The following is a 14441-nucleotide window of genomic DNA, read 5'->3' as shown; positions in this document are numbered from 1 at the left end:
AGCAAAGATATCTCGTCTTGTGTCCAAAGACAGACTTGAGGCAATAGGACGAGTTATCAATCACTCTCAAAGAAGTCACTGACAAAGCTAAGCCTACAGCAAACCAAAGGTTTATATTTCTGTATTTGGCGCAAAAAAAAAAAAAAGTTATTAATCGGTAGGCCTATACATAATAAGAACCAGGAAAATGCGTAAATAGTATGTCAGTTTCTGTATAAGTCAAAATTAGGGTGTAGAGGATATTATTTCAATTTGGTTAGGATATATTCGCATCACTATTCAAAGATATAATATGTAATAATTAAACATACTAATAGATTTTTCATCATACAGATTAGCTGTATAAGCAGTAATTCAATGGTTGCCTACCCATCTTGAAAAATAGGATTCGTCATCCGTATGGTTAGCTGAGGATTTTAGGTTGTGTTTGTATGTTGGACTTCTTCTTGTATCACTAGGTACCTTAACACCATTTCAATATCCACTTAATTCTACCTAAAGCTTAGTATTATTAACCGTCTGTATTCTCTTATAATTCACGTAAGTAAACTACTGACAGTGGCAGTATTAAGAGTCAAGTCGATATTTTTAAACTTTGTATTGTTGAAGAGTGTCGCCTTATAAAATTTGTTGCTTTTTCATATTTACTCTTTGTAATTGTAATACATAACCTATGCAGGTAATATTCCAAGATGCCATTTGACATAATAAAAAGATATTGGCAACTCTGCACATCCGTAAAGAAATTTTGTTTGCCTTTGATATCCATAGACATCTGAATGAAATTTATGGTCCCGGAACAAAGTATTGTCAAACCAAGATAAACCCTTTTTTCTTTTCCATTCCATTTGTTATTTGAAACTCGCTATCATGAAAACGAATGGGCTTTTGTGTTTTATGTATCAGATATTCAAATGCGCCCTTTTGACAGCGATCCTCGAATCGATGAAGTCTGGTTTTAGCAATAGACATACATTGTATAATTTCCCTCATGCAAAACTTTTTAATCTATATATTCTATTAAACAAAAAGTATATTTACCTAATTAGATTACTCAGATACTACTCAATGTACAGTAATTAAATTTAAGCCCTTTGTACCAACAGGTTGTGGATGAAAACTAAAACCGGTTCGTATCCTTCCATTTGGGACCTTCCAAGTTCATGTTTTATTGTTGTGCACATAAAATTGCATTATTTTCTGTCACAAAACAAAAAACCTGGTCCATACAATCAACAATTTAAGCTTACATATATTTATTAAAATAAAGATTAGCGTGCAGGGGTGATCCTCCCCTGTCAGGACAGAAGTTTCATGTTAAAGTTGTTAATAAAATTTTTAAGCTGGGTATATCTACCTATTTATTCAAAAAATATATAAATTTCATTACTGTTTTAAAATGTATTATTCCCGTGAAAGAGGTTTGGTTATAGACTGTAACTTTTACTAACTTAAGAAAACGCTGTAAATAATAAATAATTTGTAAACGTGTGAATATTTAGGTATTCCCAATGCTATACATGAATAAAGATGTTCAATAAACTTACAGTATTTTACTTTAAGACACCTGTCATCAATAAACTAGCAAATAATTGAAACAACTTAATATATTTTAAATGTAATAAACAATATGCAATTGTTACAACAAACTGTTATTTTGTGGAACAGTGATAAGTTTCAAATCACTTGTTACTGTCACGCTGTCAATTTGTGTCATGTTTGAATATAATAGAAACTTATTAACATCGTGTGACATATTTGCAACTGTCGAACTCTGACTTGACTTTGTCGTACAGTATTGGTTATTGATAAGTAATATCAAACTTTAAGGGTGGTTGATCCCTGTCAAGGAGTTGTCTTAACATTTCGAGTTTTATGACAAGGTTGTAACTATTTACGATCGTCGCCTAACCAACAAGATATAAACTCGTGAACAATTGCTTCTCTTATTGGAAAAGAAATACTTTTGTGTTGTAAAATCACGTTTTCTTACTTTTTCTTACCTAAACATATTATAAGCACTATACTTTATTGAAATTAAACGTATAATTTAGTCAATAGTGTATCTATTTTGATTTATTATGCATGGTGTTAAGTAAGATAATATGGCTACCAAACACAAAGGCAGATTTGCTCAGTGCATCGTTTCCAAATCATATTACAGTGTTCCAATTCTAACAATTAGGTAGGAAATCAAATTTTAATCTAGTTTGTCTAGTTCTGTAATGTCATATAATAATTAAATATCAGTAGTATGCGACAGTGCATTTACACTGATATTAATAGTAGAATTACTTAGTTATCTGTGCTTACAAAATAAAATTTTCCTCTATAGCTTGCAGATAAAGTTTGGAATAGAAAATATAATTTTATTATTAATAAACAAATATCTTAGTGGCAGATTCCTAAAAGCATAACCAAAGGTGTAGGCGTATTCCCGGCTAGCAGTTTGCAGAAGGACGACGGCCAGACAGAAACCTCGTTTTTATGGAGACATTGACACTATATATTATAGATCAACTGTATTTCAAACTTATTTTAAATTGATTACGTACGGTAAAGATAATATATATAGTAAGTGGTTTTAAATATTGTATTAAATTAGATAACTAAAACCATTTTTAGTACATTTACTTCCTCTGACCACCAAGACAGATGTTTTATTCAAATTGTCTACAATATTTAATGTCCGCATAGTTTGATTGTACATCCATGAGATCAAAACAGAATGATTAGCGCGTATGAGATGACAGCATTGCTACTAAACAAGATCCAACTGTTCAATTAAATATTAATTTTTTACCTTCACAGTACCTAAAAGCCTAATAATCATGGATATCTGAGTCAAATGTCTAATTATAAAATATCTAGTCTTTTCTCGGGATCGAACCTTCTGTCTTTTGAGAATTGGGTAAGCACTGCTACCACATAGCTACTTAGCTACTTTCAGCATCATGTAGCTTAGGTGCGGGAAATAGTCCTGCCTTGTAAGATTTGTCTCAATGTTTTATATCGCTTAACATGATAACCCTGTGCCTGAAACTCTGTTAATATTATATTTTTTAACCTAATTATAGAGTCTTGTTATCAACTGGTTAAATTACTCCTACATACATGTAAGAGTAATTTAACTAGTTGATATCATATAATGCCCCTGTAAATAATTTTACTTGACAGGAGGTGTTTTACAATAACTGATTGACATTTATTGCAAAATACTTCACGCTGAATCGTTTTTCAATAATCGTTAACAAAAAAAGATTGATAGGGTTGTCACGGGCTCTCTTCATCTGACAATAAATTCCATCCTTTTCACTCATTTAGTTATGATACATTTTACTCTGTTTATTTCTAAAACATCAGCACAAAATGTCATGCACCAGGTCAAAGTCAAAACGACTCGGATCATTAATAGCAATGAGAGCAAACCTAGCTAACGTGTAATTTGAAAAGCTGTATGTGTTAATTTTGTTAATCATGTACAATATTAGTGATTGTAGCATTAGTGATTCATTTCCATTGATACTTTGTTTTCACTTTGTAAATGTTAGGGTTTAACCCTAGTAAGTCCTGGTTAATCATTGACAGCACCAATACTAAAAATAAAAGTTTTAAAAGAGTTTTCTTGTAGATATTATAACTCTGAACTATTTAATTGCCATACCAATTGAATACATCTTTTGGTTCCGTTTCGAATCATTATCCATTTATATTTAGTACTCCATATATTAGTTTAAGATAAACGAGATTGAAATAGTTCTCGTGACCACAATTTCTAAACGCTATCCACAAAGGCCAACAGATTATGCCGTGTTAGTGACCTACGGTTGTTTAGTAGTGGCTTTGTATATGACCATCGTCGGTGACACTAAGCTACGAGCATTATGATGTTTATGGAATTTGATTTTATGATATTTTGTTTTGCGTGACATAAAAGCACATTTGTGATACACGATAACATTTTAATATCACTAAGTATTTTAAATGTATAAATGTTTCATCGATTGTTTCATGACTAGCATGAGGCTTAAAACTCAAATTAAATACGTACAAGTGTCAAACACATCACAAGTGAGAACAGTAAATATAGATAATCGAAAAGTGTAGTAATTCCTCACCAGTATTATCCATCACCGCATACACAGTTATATCTCACACTGCTGGAGGCCAAGCTTTGTAACGATCAACAGCTGACAAAGCCTTTGTGTGTAACTGATTACATTCTAACTGATACAGATTTACTTGTAATGCATTTTGTTGTACACCAATGATTACTCTTTTAAATATTTCTTACATTCCTTGATTAAAATGTGTGTTTTCTTTTGTTGTCTTAAAAACACATTATAAGTTTTTCTTACTACTTACATATAAAAGTCCAAGGTTGTGGAATTTCTTTAGGTGTTTAACTAATGTCCCGTCTCTTATTTGACTTTCAATCCTTAACAATATTCATGAGTAGGTAGCAAAATATAAATAGTAGGATGTACTGTGTGGTCAACAATTAAAACATGCTAAATCTGTACTAGCAAGTTTTAATTTTTTACCATATAAAAAAGTTTAAATTTGACAATTTGGGCTTTCATTAGTGTTTAATGCTTAATTTGTCCACAAATGTTTTGTATCCTCACAACGTTCTCAGAAATTTTAGTTGCAGTGTTTAACAAACACTAAGGAGAAATGAGGTTACGGTAAGTACAATGTTATTCACAAACAACGAATTAACTTAGCCCATTGTTGTATGTTGCTCTAGCTTCTATGACTTGCGGATGTTATGTATGCTTGCACTGTTATGTTTCAGATATTAGTTTTCCTCAACATTAGCGAGATGTTGAAGATTTGCTCGTGAATAATCTCTTTAATGAAGATCTAGAGTATTTGCTTGGTTATATAATTATATAACGGACTTAAAAACTTTATTTTAATAACCTCAATATATTTTGATTAGTCGTAATAGGTATAATAAGAATTAGTTCCGATTACAAGAAAAGTTACTTCCATAGAAGTTCAGTTCGGTTCCTTAAGTGGATATGTTGTAATTTTAAGCCATAATGTGATCAGGATGTGTAAATGGTTTTGTGTATCGGCTGTAATCACACAAATGAAAAATACCAGATGAAAGAAAATTTGCTAAGATCTATGTTTTACGATGAGATTTTTCTCAACATTGGGTTGTTAACAGAAAAATACTTATGGTTTTTTAATACTGCATTTAGGCCTACCACCAATTTGGAGTCACATAACTTGTGGTTATGTGTTTTTCAAGTTCATTTGTAACAACTTATTGCCTTCAACTTCTTATTTTAAGCTGTGCTAAATATTTTATTCTGTGAGCATAACACAAATTAAATTACGAAGTAGAGATCAATTAAATTTGATAACTGTTCCAATAACAGTGTTGAAATCAGCATAATCCTAAATCGCAGTAATACACTTTTAGTGAACCATATAAGAGCGGTAATGTGTTTTGCTGTACACCAATGAATCCAGCCGCAATGTTCCTTTTGTATCGCCTATAACCTGACTCATAGTGTAACTGAGGTAGTTAAATGGTTTTGTGCAATTTTAATTTCTAAATCGTATTATTCATTTTAAGATCTTCATGGGCATTCGAAGTTAATTTAACTGCATTTCAAAAGAACGGTTCTGAATCATATCAAACCTTTTTTTAAAAGATAGTGAATGTAAAATTTCTAGCTAGACAACTAAATTTTTTCGAATGGTAAATAAACTATCTGTTTTTATAAAGTGTTATTAAAGCTATTTTTATTTTAACGGAATTATTGATAATCAGTGATTAACATTTGTGCAAGAATATCTTAAGAAAGCTTACTTAGAAGGATAATTAAAACCAACCCATTTAATGTTACTTGTGCAATTTAATTGAAAAGGTTAAATAAATATAATAATTCGAGTTTATTCATAAAGTGTATACAATTAATTGATTGTTCATCCAGAACAATATATATTATGTTGGCTCAAGTTTTGTTAGGATAGTAAAGGACGGATGCAATTTAGTTCACTAACTATATTGTTCATTAGCTCAGTTCATGTATTTGATATGTGTAGTGTCATTCGTATGATATTATCTTACAATATGTAAACACCATTTAAGGTTTTCATAAATTATTTACCCATTTAGACTAGCCTTTATAAACCCAATTTTCTCTCTAGAAATGCAATATTATTTAAAACCGTATGAAGTAAAAGTAGGTAACAAATTGTGGAAACCACTACAATTCTAACCAAGCATCTATCTTGGCACAGTAGCTTACACCGTGTCAGTATTGATTTGTAGAGACGTTTTCTTGTGTCGCAATCCATCCAATTCTCACCTGCAAATATTAATCTGACTTGGAACTGATTTTCATCCAAGCTTCATTACAGTTGTTTATAGTCTATCACGAAATGTGTTGCCGCATTTCCAAAGAGATGTGACCATCTGCCTCACAATCCTGAGAGAAGTTTACTAAACAAACAATATCATTGCATAACAATATAATTAAGTGTAATATTAAGACAAAGATCGCTTTTACAAGGATGTCGTACACTGTATTCAACATTGTTCGATGATTAAAGGAAGCGTTATGCTTGGAAACTCAGTAGACATTTTCACTTCTACCCTGTGATTCGGCGTTCTGCGGCTGATTCTGACCACGAGATTTTACATGAAAATATTAGGCTTTATTATGTATTATGTATTGTTGTAATGTTTGGTATTTAAATTGTTATACTTGTTATATATTTATTTTACATTCTTGTTACATATCAATTTGTTGTCAAATGTTATTTTATTTTCAAAGTGTATCCCTGTTGTTGGTCTACAAACTTGTTGTCTCATCTTTTAGCCATCTGAAACATATGTTAAAAAAATTTTAAATGTTGAATATTGGTATTGTAAAAGAAAGAAAGAAATATGCAGGGTGGAGCCCAAAATCATTGTGTTCAGCTGTAAGACTAAATATTACTACCTATTGTGCTGTGGATCAGCCGTTGGGCTGTTAAAACATTTTACTACAGGTAGAATTTAAAAAGTCATCCCAATTTTTAATCAGTTTAATAATACGAATGCAACCGTAACTTAATCGATCTACCAAGTTATTACGCATATGTAAAATGCTAATTTTGCCTCAAACTAACCAAATCAAACAAAGCTAATCTTTTTCGGCAGGCCTATGCTTAGATTTTTCAGACCGAGAAATTTCTACTAAACCCCTTGCATAATAAGTAAGTAAAGATTAATTATTCGTCTCCACAGAGGGTATTATTGCAAACAGTTGATGTCTCATTGTTAACTTCAACAGCTTACAAAGGCTTCTCGGCAACTTATTGCTTTCTCACTCTCTCTTTGTCCTTTATCCTGGCAGCAAAGTTATCAAACCCTTACAGCAAAGACTCTTATTTGGGTTTTAGTAAAAATTCTAAAATGATTTATTTTTGAAAGAGGAAACTAAAGACATCACTATGAGCTATTTCACTTACATTATTTCATAATTAGACTAATTTTATCAATCATTAACATTAATTCCTAATATGCTTGATGCTTTAAACAATTTAATTTCAGTGTTGACGGATTCTAATTACTAAACTGTAAAATATAATTACTAAATTATTTACTTACATCACTGTAATTGACTTGTTGAGATGTTACTTCTTAAACTGTATTTCCAAGAATTGTTAAGTACACTTTTCTACTATGCTGTATATATTTAAGTCTTTATTTATAGTATTTTTGAGTCGCAATTTACTAAGTATCGTATGTCTGAAGTCACTGAGACGTTTAATAGCTAGAGAAGGTAGTAAATCAACCAATCAGACGTATCCGGGTCACTAGATAGTTGGGACAAATGGTACAGTAAGTCTTCGGTGTATAACAGTTTAATGGGGTATTACGATCTAACATAAACACACTCGCTCATAAATTCATCTTCCTTACTGATTTGCTGAAGACCGTTTAAAGGTACTGTATGTTTACGTACTGTAACTATTGACAGAGCTTATTTCTTCATTTGTAAAACTTTACAGTATTATGAAACGTCTACTTTCAAGATCTAAAGCCATTTTGTATGTTAATTGAATTATATAAATTTTGGTGCAACTTATGTTTTTCTTCTCGGCATTTACTTTAAACATTCATTAACAAACGACCTCGGTATCAGACAACTTTTCTTTTAGTAACCTAAAACTTTTATTTTGCGTTTACATTTGTGAGAAGCAATTAAAAACATAAAAATGTTCATCAATTATTGCAGATTTTTCAAATATTCAAGTTTGTAATAACATCCATAAAGACAAAAGTAGTAAACTTAACTAAACATTATTTTCAACTTGTGTTTAGAGAATAATAATTTATCAAGATATTTCATCACCTGTCACGACCAGAAGAAACATCAAAAAGCCTACAGTGTCAAAACCACCATAAAAGATGGACATTGATATGAAAGATTTGCATAGAATATTAATATTTCAAATACTTTTATCAGAAGGAGGGTAATATTCGTATTACGTTGACAGTACATTGACAACAAGAGAGAATTATTGGATCTCATCTCAACAATTAATTCTAAAATTTCCTCAATACCACGTTCATTTTGAAACAGGGACAGTATAAATAAAATTGTATTACAATTATAACTAATGTCATTTCATTAGTGCATTTCCTCGTGGTGCATTTTATTTGTAAAATGTGACGCAAGCCTTTCATGTAAATATGCTTTCAGGCAAGAAATTAATATTTTATTAATTGATAGATATTTTTAATGCCCTGTATAAAAATCTTTGGAGGTCAAATTTTATTTTTTATTTATTAATTAAGTACAGAATGCAAAACTATGTGTATGTTACAAAAACAGTTAAGATGTAGACTATAATATACAAATTTACATCAGCATAATTAATGTACTGTGTACGTAACAACAACAATGAAAGCTGATGCTATATGAAAATTATTAGGAGAGGTAGAAGTAAGTATAATACCACCGCAGTTTTTTTTCCGACCATTTTTTATCTAACAAAAAAATCAACAAACGAAAAGATTTGTTTTTATAGTTCCACGTGGTAATTTTCGATCTACTGGTTTGCGAACTCATTCAAATATATCTACACACTCGTTCATGCCAGATCCAATCAAAACTGGACCAAAATAACTCGAGTTATCGTGTTCATGGACACGATATACATATGAAAAATTTGAACGAATACTGTTTTTGGTCTATAGGAATATGAAAATGAACAAAAGAAATTGGTTGCGGGTCTAGTTCTTGAAAGGTAATAGCTTCTTCCCTATAAGGAAATTTCAGAAAAATTTCAAAATTGTTACTAATTTCATTTAATTTTTTTAGTTTACAAAGTTAATGAGAAAACGCCATGGCGCGCTCAGGTGACATATTCCAGCCACATCTATACTAGAAAATTATTGCTTTAAAAATGTATATCTTGGATACCTTATTTTAACTTGAATTTAATATCATTGGAGCAATACTTACCTTATCCTTCTAATAAATGAGCTTAAAATCTAATGGGGCAATAACTGTGAAGTCATGGTTGTTATAATTACAACACCTAATATTCTGTACAACTAGTTAGTTATTTTTAAATTATGCTCGATTAATTGTGGTAAATTTGTGGTGTTTATGATTGTAAACACAAGCTACAAGTTACTAACAAGACTATAAGATCGCGCCACTCATCCTACACTCGTCTCCATTCATGCTTGGCTTAAGATACCTACTTTCGTATGGTCGTCATTTTAAAGTAAAGTATTAAAGTACTAAAACATAACATTCTTAACAACTATTTAGTTATCAATCATGATTTTAAACACCTAAATGTTTACCAATAATTCTCAATTATGTTGATTCCCCATTTAACATTAAGTCAGGAGTTAAGACAACAGTTAAGTTAGATAACTGTTAAGTTGACAGTTAACATATAAAAGCTAACATTCAAGCTAGTATCAATCAGCTACGATTTACTGTAATGCTCGCATATGCTCCAAATGCACGGCGCGACCCTGGATAACGATAATGTTTCTTTTATCTGCAGACATTAGGACTTGCGCTAACGTGTGTTGTCGGTAAAGAATACGTTTAGGGTGTGACTTCAATGATTTCCAGGATCTATATTTGATTAAAAATTTTCATCTTCATGTAAAACGTCATTTCAATAAATTGTGTGTTATTTAATTGGTTTAAAAGACTTTGTGGAAAATTAGGCTAAATTAATTATGTGCGTTTTACTGAAAGTGTTATTTTACAGATCGTTTTTACTTTGTTAGTATTCTTTATTTATTAGCGGAAGTAAAGTTCGTTGACCTAAAAATTCCAACGAGTTTTATAAGTAGGATGAACACAATAAAAATGACAAATTTCATAGGCATGATTGCTGTACGATTGGCCATAACCAAGTTCCAATATTACAACATTAGCTTGGCATATCAGAGGATAGTGTTTGCAAAATATGATAAAACAATAACAAAATACGGTAATAGGATCAGATTAATTCTAACAATGTAAAATAGGCTCCTACTACGTATTCGCTGTTACAATTTAATCTTAATTTCATCAACGTAAATTACAGTATTGTGAGCTGAAACGCTGGAAAAGATATTTACATAAAATTACGTCAACAGAAGCGCTCTTACAATTTGACTTGTAGATTAATTAAATGAAAGACTAATCGCTTTATTTGGTCTGCCAAAGATTTACGTAAAACTGTGAATCCTAAATATTTGTTTAATAAATCGTATTTGATACTTACGAGACCGTTTGATTAATATTTACTCCTGACGATTTTTTTCTCGTATCTACGCCAGTAGCATTTTTGTAATGATGTCAAATACTTTTAAGGGAAAGCGGTCCAAACCTATTAAAGTTTTGTGGATGTGCCGGGGATCGAACCTGATTCTCAGGATGATAAATTATTCTCATTCAGGACAATTTTAATAGTTGGTAACTTACCTATTCTTATATCAAATACGACCAACAGAATGACCTACATTTTTTTACGATATCTTGAAGTTTACAAATTAAAATTTATTGAACCCGTAACAAAGTTGGCCCCTAATGAGGTACGAGTCGGTGTATTTTGGGCATATGTACTCAAGACATTTGCTGAGTATGTTGGGGTTGGAAATCTATTTGATTGTTATATAAAATTAGATAATGACTCACATCATCCGAAAAAAATACAAACCTTTTGTTTTATTACTCTGAGGTAATACGAAATTATCGAATCACTTACTAAACAGCAGGTTTATTTGCATTAACAAATTTGAAAAGTAGTAGGCCTACATTATTTATAATACATTATTATTGAAGTTGTACTGTATGAAGTAGTATTGAGATGTTGTCTATTCATGTAAAATATTTTAGTTTTCTAACTTAGTTTGTTAATTAATATTGCAATGAGTAAACGAAAAATATGGTTTATCACAAGGGCCCAAAATATGTCTTTTCAACCCTCGCTCATTTTCGACCTCTGCTTCACCTCAATCGTAAAACTTGAGCTCGGGTAGAAAATAGTCACTTTACGTCCTAGGGACCTGGTGATGGAATGTAGTAAACTATATTTTAATAATGCAACCACTTCACTTCTACGGTAATCCATCACTAATGAAGTATGTAGTTTGCAATTAACGTACGGTAGGCCTACGTACGTACGTGAACCATGGTAAGTATATCACAAGAGTAGCAGACGCAGACGCAGTCGCAGCAGAGTAGGGGGAATTGTAATTGAGTTCGAAATGTCTAAGGGGAAGAATAGGCATAATTATTTAGAGTTACGTTACGTTACAACTACCAACCATTGACTTTAAACACCATCGAGCGAATATATTTGAGGATTAGGTGGACCAGAACGTTACGTTCCGATACGTCCTTGAGAAAGTTTCGTTAATACACGTTGCTAAACGCTGTTGAATAATGGTGGTTAAACAAGAAGTCTATGTATTGCAACTCTTACTTCCTAGCGAGAGTGTAAAGACTCTATATCTGTTTTTAACACGTTCATGCGAATATAACTATTAGAAGTATTGCTCTATGTAATACATTGTGTTCCTATTTAAGTGAAATGAGTGCATTATAAGATAGTTTTATTGTTTATGGTAATACTTTAACCATTTATACAGGAATTTTATTCAACATCCCGTTAAAACTGTTAGCGCTACTCTGCGGCGTTTACTGGAACTACCTGCAGCAATAGTGCAGAATATGTCCGCTATAGAAGCACAGCGCTAGCTATTTATCAAGGAACAGGAAGCGATTGCTTCTATAGAATAGAATAGTGCTGTATAGACTTTATTTTCAATCGTTAAAAAACAAACTTCAACTTTTACATTGTGTTAATACTTCAGGAATAACATTAAACATTTTTAGACCCAAGAAATTGTAAAAATTTTGTAAAAAATACTGAATTAGCTTTGGGTACTGTCCTACTTTTTGCTTACTTCTTAATTTGTCTTTGAACAAGCTATGTATTATAGGTTCAGTACTACCATAGAAAATTCCTAACACCTTAAAAACAAACATACAGTATTCTATTTAAGAGGAAGGATTTCTAAATTAACAAATAATGGACGAGATGGTTTCATCTTGCCTTTATTTTAATGATCCTGACAAAATGTTTTGGAAGTTTGAACACAGATTTCAAGTTGGTTTCATGCGCCCCTCCCCAGCAAAATAAGCCAAAGTCAACTCTGCTATGTACCAGAGAGAAATCTTAAAACATTTTATGGACATAGGCCTATATTTCTTAGGAAATAAAAATATCTATATAAATAAAATTACAGTTTTGTCTGTACATTGCGTAGAATCATGCAGTTTTTGGTTATTTTTATATTTCATAGCCTAAGAAAGCCGAAACTAGTCTGATCTCAATTTCTATCTGTCCGTATGTCACTCTATCATTCTGTCTGTAATGCCAAAATGTCAATGTACGCGGCCTACTCCTAGAAAACTAGAGTACAAATCAAGATTCCAATAATTTTTCTGTATTCACTGGATTAGTGAGAGTGTCTTCGGCTATTATAATATGGCCTCGCTACTTTGGAAATAAAATTACGAACCATCAAAAACCCAATTTTGTGCGATTTTTGTCAAGTTTTCTCCTAATGTTTACTATTACATTTGATTATTTAACGAACAGCTTAAATAGCGTTTTAATTTATTTTTTAACACGTATGTGGCATTTCCAATTTAATTCTTGATCCAAGATTAAACACAAATATTTTATATCTTTTGTTTGTTCTACCGTGGCACACATAGAAGAACACTGTGATTAAAAGACAATTAACACATTTGTAACAAATGGAATTAAACTAAATTTTTTAAATGTTGTTTTTTTTTGGGCCATTTTAGGGCATTAAAATCCGAATTTATTGCTTCTTCTACATAGCTCCAATTGTCTTTTAAGTAGCAAACTGCAGTGTCGTCAGCGAAGCACGTTAGTTTACCTTTCAAATTCGCATTACAAAGATCTAAAAATAAGATATAAATTAAAAATAATCTTGGACCCAATACACGGACAATATAACGGACAGTTTCGGCACTACTAGAAGGGCTGCGCGTAGTTTCAGTTAACGCTGCAGAGTAGTGCTAACTGTACAAGAATGAAACAAGCTGTACAAACTAAAACCTTATCTAATACATCAATAATTAATTGATCAATCATTTCGATCCATGCGATTGCCACAAACGAGATGTTTAACTGTTTACAACAGCTGCTCATTACACTGATTGATTCAGGAATTATACTGATTGATCTGTACACTGATCATTACACTCCCTAAGGACAAAAACTTCTTTTTGCTCCCTAAGGATTAAAAATGCTACTATAAGACCCGCAACGCAAAAAAGCATGTATTAAAACACTGATGAAGAAAAATATTTTACTACTTTTGTAAATGTCTGCTTACTTGGCAATGCTAGCTTAGCCGCAGGAATGTTGAGCAGATGGTATCGTCATTTAAACCGGCGCTATCTATTAAACCGCGCACTGCGCACTCTTGTACAGGTACGGCAGTTGCCTTTTTTACTGAAGTATACATTCCAAGTATATGAACTATCTGTACAGTTTACTTTGAATGGTGTATGTATACGTTTACTCTAATGCCTGTTTCATGTGGTTCATATTGGCGGCGTTTGAGTGTGCTAATCAAATGTTTTCCTATTATTTTAGGGTGAACTAGCTGCTGTATCCGTGCTTCGCAACGGGAAGAATATTTAGAATGGGTGTCCCCTTTGTATCATAACATATCTTGATAGCATAGTTAATACTATCTCTGGGTTGATATACAGCAAGAGTTGTAGAATTGTATTTCCATAATCAACGTCATAGTTTTAGAATTAGTAATCAATGACAAAGTTTTATAATAAATTACTACTGACACTACTAGCATTACCTGGTTTCCTGTTAAAGGGAACATTCATTATTATCGATGATTTTGT

This window comes from Macrosteles quadrilineatus, unplaced genomic scaffold (genome assembly GCF_028750875.1).
Source record: "Macrosteles quadrilineatus isolate MER2022 unplaced genomic scaffold, UCM_ALF_1.0 Scaffold_4__1_contigs__length_99947679, whole genome shotgun sequence".
NCBI lineage: Eukaryota > Metazoa > Arthropoda > Insecta > Hemiptera > Cicadellidae > Macrosteles > Macrosteles quadrilineatus.
The sequence above is the reverse complement of the archived record's forward strand: the minus strand, read 5'-3'. Positions refer to the sequence as shown.